The following is a 6,882-nucleotide window of genomic DNA, read 5'->3' as shown; positions in this document are numbered from 1 at the left end:
ATACTTCTGTATCTTTGAAAAACTGAACTCAAAGAAGAGGTTGGCACTTATTAAGAAGTTGCCTTTCAACTTTTCTCAGCCACATTTCATTGAGAATTTCTTGTGTATATCATACAGCACGGAAGTAAACACTTCAAAATGAGGGTGTGAGAATCTGCACTACCATGGACTGGGGATAGGATTTTGTCTGAGATGTTCACAAACTACGAGGAAAAAATATGTCCACGGATTGTTAGGTAAGTCCTAAAATATAATTATTTCTAAGAATTACAGGAAGCTAATTCTTACCTGGAGAAATGGTGACTGAATCTGCTTCCCATGAACTTTAACAAAAAACTCTGTTAGGAAGATAACAAAACAAACTATATTTTATGTGAGGAAAAAAAAAATAGACAATCACATGCAAAGTTTATTCACTGCTAAGCACTTAACATACTTTGGTTTAATTCTCAGAACAATCTGGTAAGGTAAGTAAATATTATTTCCATTTTACAGATTAGGAACTTAGGCTCAGAGAGTTTCAATATATTTGTAAAGTTCAGTATCTTATCTAAAGTTAAGAGTAAATAAATGGCAGAACCCAAATGAATACCGAGATATATAACTAAATCTTAAGTACTTCTTTCCTCATGTCACATTTTCTTTTTCCAAAGCAAAGTGCTTTGTTATGAATACCCATAAACGTATACTTTATAATTGTGGTCAGGTATTGAAAGTGTTAACTCACGTGGAGTTAAAAAGTTTTTAAGAGGTAAAATTTATTTTTACGTGTATTTTGTTTGCATTTGTGATATTTCTAAAACCTCGCCTAGATTTAGAACGTGTACCTGGCTGATATGGTAAGCCACAATAGAACATTGGTAAGTAAAGTTTTTATTAGGCTTCTGTCAAGTGTCCTGGAGGGAAAAAATATTCTTCGTGATACCACTACCCCATCCTCAGACGTTTTTGTCTTCTTACTGGGCATTTTCTGGACAGATTCTATAGTAGCCATTACTTGAGCTATTGACATTCAAAAAAGAAAAAGGTTTTAATCCAAGTATTTCAGGCAAATGAGTTTTATAGTAAATTGATTTTGTAATAAAGTTAACTGATTTTTGTAACTAATTATGTAATTAGCTGTCTACAGAAATTAAACTTAAAAATTGAAACATCCAGTTACTGAAAAATTAGTATGTTTAAACATACTATAAAAACAAATTTGATACAAATTTGATACATTTTTTTAAATGTCTGAATCTCAGTGAACTCAAAACTTCTGACATTTTTTTTTTCTTGACCCTAAACTTTATTACTTAGATAATTGTCTGTATTTCCGCTTTATGTCTGGTCCTTCCCACCTTGACTATGGCGTGAGGCTCAGTGAATCTTTATGAATACCTACTTATTTTATTTGTATGCTGGAGAAGCCATGCTACGTCAAAATACACCAGAAGAGGAAAGAGAAGATCTCTTTTCAACTTTACTAAAATGGGGAAATACATTGAAAACTAAGCTTTATTAAAGCAAGGGCTTTGTCTCATCCCATAGCATCTAAGATAGTCCTTGGTACAAAGTAAGAGATTAGTAGCTCATTCGTATTACGCAGTTCTGAAAAGTCTGTAAATTATGCATTATGGAGACCTATGTGCTCCTGGTTTAAAAGATTCTACTGTATCTAATCTTGTAGAAGTAATATTTTTCTCTGGAACATTCTCCGGTTAATGGACTTCAACAACTTTCTACTCCCACTCCAATAAAAACAAGTTATAAATGAATAACATTGTTAAATTATTCTTTAGTTTCCATTACCAGGGAGCATTCAAAGCAATATGTGGAAACATAAAAAGAAAAGACAGTATCTAAGTTAGTGACAATTTAAACCATGTAGCATTTTTAAGACAAAGATGTAAAAAATCTCGATATACATTTATATACATTCATATGTTATATATATATTTATATATATACATATATGTGCATGTATTTAATAATATACCCAGTAAAGTTATGAATATTTTATTTTTTTGGATTTGTTTTTATAAACTCATGATTTGTGTACTTTTTAAAAATATGTATTTATTTATTTGGTTGCTCTGGGTCTTAGTTGTGGCAGGTGACTCCTTAGTTGTGACACGTGAACTCTTAGTTGTGGCATGCATGTGGAATCTAGTTCCCTGACCAAGGATCAAACCTGGGCCCCCTGCATTGGGAGCATGGCGCCTCATCCACTGCGCCACCAGGGAAGTCCCTCTTTTTTATTTTAATACACTATTTTTGAGGGAAAAAACCCCAAAATTTAATGATGAAAACAATCCAAGCAAAACTACACAATATTATATTTCAGGCTGTTTCCTATATCTTAACTATTTGCAGGAGGTGCTGTGTGGGGAAGACCTGTGTGCAGTTTGTGATTGAGTAGTTAATATCCAATTACCAGACTTCCTAAAATATTTGCATTTTTATGTTTCTTGCATCTCATTTTTTTCTTAAATCTCTCCCTCACTCTCTTCACGTGTGTAAATAAATAGATATATAAGTATCACATCACCTACAGACCTGTTCATTCACCACTTGGGTAAAAAGGAAAGCACTTATTTTTGTTGTATTACATATACACTTAAACCGTATAAAATTGTACTTCTTCTAAATTAAAATGGTCAAATATTGACTAGTTCATGCGGTTCAACTAACATATCACAAATTTCTTTCCACTGTTGTTCTATGATATTAAAACATTTCCTCAGGCTTCCCTGGTGGCGCAGTGGTTGAGAGTCCACCTGTCGATGTAGGGGACACGGGTTCGTGCCCCGGTCCGGGAAGTTCCCACATACCGCGGAGCGGCTAGGCCCGTGAGCCACGGCCGCTGAGCCTGCGTGTCCGGAGCCTGTGCTCCACAACGGGAGAGGCCACAACAGTGAGAGGCCCGCGTACCGCAGAAACAAACAAACAAGAAAACAAAAACATTTCCTCTTTTTATGGTTAATGAAACTATATTCAGTATATGCAGAACTGTTCAGAATTCTAAAGCTGATTAGTGGTCTATTTTCTGGTTTGGTTAACTCAATCAATTAAGACACTATACTACTGAGCCATTTAATTTCTCAAAAAAAATCTGCAAAAGTAGGTTATTAATTACAAAGAAGAGTGAGTAAAGAGGTATGGATTTTTCCTTGTTCATCCAAGGTTTATTTCTCTTATAACAATCTCTTCCTCTCTCACTTTCCTTAGTATCCCAAAATATACACATTCACCTCTCTCCATTTAATGCAAATCTCAGTCCTCTACCCATTCTTTACTGATTATTAATGAAGTGATTGTTCAGAAAAAAATTTAATGGTGCATAAGGTTGCATAGTTTTTGAGATTTTTTTTTCCAAAACCAAGTTTAAAAATTTGCATGAAGGTATTTTTATAAGGATAAATGAAATTCTTAAGACATTTTCATTGTGGCATTTTTTATCTGTCTTTCATCGTTCAAAATATTTTCTACAAATTATGCACCCTGATTATGTTTATGCAAATATCCCTAAATATGATGCCAGTCAGTCCCCTATTATAGTCATATGCACAGTATTCCATAATTCTCTTTTGCTCTAACAGTCACACTTGTAAATAAATACTTACTTATAAAATTATTTTGAATTATATACTGAGAGAAAATATGTATGCATTAATGTACTTATTAATTATGAATTATTTATTGCAACAGATACAGAAACTGTCACAGTGCCAGACACATAATAGGTGTTTATACTTTCTGACTAAATGTCTGAATGATTGAAATAGTACAGTATAAATAAAAATGCAAAAGTCGCATGATTTTGAAATTAGATCGTGAAAATGTCAACTTTCTTGAGCAGGTGAAATTCAGAAAAAAAGATACACAGATTGGTTAATAATCCTATGAGAAAAGGTTAAACCTAACTAATGATTAAAGAATTACAAATTAAAGCAACAAAATGCCATTTTTACTTACCAGATTGGCAAAATTTAAAATGGTTTATAATATTTATTGCTGGTAAGGATGTGGTTAAATGTTTATGCTTGTACGCCTTTGTTGGCAACATAAATTAGTGCAAATTTTAAGAGAAATTTGCCTTATCTTTAATATTTAAAGTTTCTATCCAATGACTCAGCAATTATACGTCTAGGCATTTATCCTAAAAATCTATTCATTCGAGTGAGAGGTGATGCCTATCCCTGTTTATATATTGTAGCACTTCATAAAATGAAGGGAAAAAGCTAGAAACAACAAAAATTTACCATTTTTCTATTTTTTAAGAAAAACTCACAACTATTCATTCTAAATGAAAGCCGATTTCTCATATGCTTATTGAAGTGAGAGGACTTGGGAATGAGAAGAACATTTTTTTCTTAAATATCCTGTGTATACATACTCTTTGTCAAATGGGCTATAGCTTTTTATTACTGTACATAATTTTATTATTCTTTTTTGAACTTTTTTCAGGTCATAAAATTTATTCTTTTTCCAGAAATTGTGTAAAATAGGAAAACTGTAATAAGTTTTCCATTCACTTTAAAGTATTTTTTGGCAGGTATCAGTCTCTATTTTGAATGTAAATTTCATAGTTATAATTAATAATCCTAGAAGGAGATGTGCAAATCAATACAACCTCCTCTCTCACCCAGGTAAAAGTTTAAGGAAAACACAAATGAATCATACATTTCTGTATAATCTGTGCTTTTGTCAAAAGGTTGCCATGACTCATTTATGACTTTCCATAGTTTTAAAACCAGTGTTTTTAACCATAGAAAATCTACTTCATGGTCCTATTATGATGACAGTTGAGTCAATAATAGACTCTTTAGTTCATGCATGAATGTTTTTGTAGAAATAAACCCAGTACAACTGTCCTTTGCTATAACTCTACGAAGCAGAATCCTAAACAAAGGAAAAGAGAGTATGAAACCGAGTGCTGTTGTGTGTACTATGTTGGGTGCTATATCCTGGGCTGGGTGCCACAGACACCGCCTCATTTGATTTTCACAGTTCCCTGTGGGATCAACTACAGCTCAAGGGTCAAGTAGCTGCTAAGAATGCAAAGGACTAGAATTTGAACCCAGATCTATATGATTTCAAATATCACCTACATGACCAAATTACCATATAATCCTGACTTAATTCAGTTCAATATCTATTCATTTTTTTAGCCAGTCCCACAGTTTTCAGGATCAGATCCTTGGGGCAGTATTTTGTGAAATAAATACTTTGCTACTTAGTTATAAGTAGTAAGCTGTGGCATTGAGAAACAGTATCTATGCGTGATACTAGAGTATCATTTTAGCAAATGGTCTTATCGTTGTCCTATTTAAGATTGAAGGAAACAGAGATAAAGTCAGTCCTCTGGATTTTCGACACCTATAATCATCATCACCTAAATAAGTGGGTATTATCTCTGGGTATTCTTTTAAAATCATTCTTCTCTAGGAGGATTGTGTTAAATGAATTGACTTTTACTTGACAATAAAGAGAGGTAAACTTGCTTCAACAGTTCAAAATATGTCAGGAGCTTAATTCCTTAAAAAATTGTATTTGCCTTTTTTCTTTGAGGTTCCTTTTGGGCTAGATACTTTATTTTGGCTCCCATTTCATTTCAGTCTGTGTAGAAAGAACAGTAATATTTAAAACAAAGGCATGTTATAGAAATTGAGATAATACAGCTTTCTACTACCGTATGTCTTTATGTCTCTTTAAAAGCAGTAAGAGGCTCATAAACACTGGCAGTAACTGAGGATGAAATCCCATCTCTTAGCCATATATCACATTTCTTATATCAGAGCACTTATTTTAAAACCTTGTTATTGTTTTCTTAAAATTATTTAACCCAGAAGCTCTGACTCAAGAAAAACACGTCTCTAACGTAAATAATGATACATTGTAACTACATAGGGGAAAGCTTAAACTGCCAGGAGTTGCTCTATCATCTTGGTTAATTTTCTTTATGTCCCCTGTTTTGTTGTCTCTCACAACCGACTGTATTTGAGAAAGAGAGGAAATAGGGTGTGGTTATTTATGCAGTTCCTCTGGTTAATAAACACCTGAAGTAGGCACCTGCTACCCTTAGTACTCCAAACACCATAGATTCTAGACTTACTGTTTGGAAAGCAGAATGTAAACAATTATAGCATAAAAATTGAAATGAATTGCCACTGTAAGCTTTGAGCAGATTGAGTTCTTCAAATACATGCTCTAGTTATATATTGAGAGGTTTAATTAAACCCAGCTTGTTTTCTGGACCTCATGTACTGAGAACTTTAATTTGAAGGCTTGCCTACTTTGTTTTTGATGCCACTTAGGGCCCAAAATTATCATATTGAGATTTCTCTCAAATACTGATTCACCTACAATAATGAGAAAACAAATATATTATTAGATCACCTAGACACTTGTATTTACCAATCACATCTTATTACATCTTTACTGATAACTGTCCACGGATGTAAATTTTCACAAATAAAAAGGCAGTGTAGTGAAGGCAGGTGTCACACAACACAACCTTGAACTCTTACTGAGAGGCATTTTGTTGAATGACTAAATTGGTAAACCTAACAGCTAAGTTCTCTCACAAGGCTCCCGGGAGGAACTAATAAAACACACCATGCCTCCCCCAAAACAGCCATGTAGAAATTCCTAAACTTAGGAAAATATAAAGTGCTCATATCAAACAAGATTCTTAAGAAAGCCCATCTGAATTATTGTGAATTTAAATCAAATAAGAAGTACCTGAAATTCAAGTTTGCATTTTTTTCTTAAACAGAGCAAATGATTTTAACTTGAAGAAAATGAAAAAGCTCTCTCTCTCATATTTGCCAGTTCCTTCATTCATCTTCTGATGCTTTCTCCTACCTCCTAAATTCCGATATTTTTCAGGGGTAAGTC

The 6,882-nt window shown here is 33.3% G+C and overlaps 1 long non-coding RNA gene across 1 annotated transcript in view; it reads left to right on the top strand.

Moving 5' to 3' along the window:
* Nucleotides 1-220: 220 nt before the first annotated feature.
* Nucleotides 221-6,882, top strand: part of LOC141277886 (uncharacterized) — a 31,174-nt gene continuing 24,512 nt past the window's right edge. Inside the window, exon 1 of the long non-coding RNA XR_012329756.1 lies at nt 221-236. This is a non-coding gene — a long non-coding RNA (uncharacterized lncRNA). The remainder of the gene's footprint in view (nt 237-6,882) is intronic.

The sequence above is a fragment of the Tursiops truncatus genome, chromosome 2 (genome assembly GCF_011762595.2).
Source record: "Tursiops truncatus isolate mTurTru1 chromosome 2, mTurTru1.mat.Y, whole genome shotgun sequence".
Classification (NCBI taxonomy): Eukaryota; Metazoa; Chordata; class Mammalia; order Artiodactyla; family Delphinidae; genus Tursiops; species Tursiops truncatus.
This window is presented reverse-complemented; position numbering and strand designations above follow the sequence as displayed.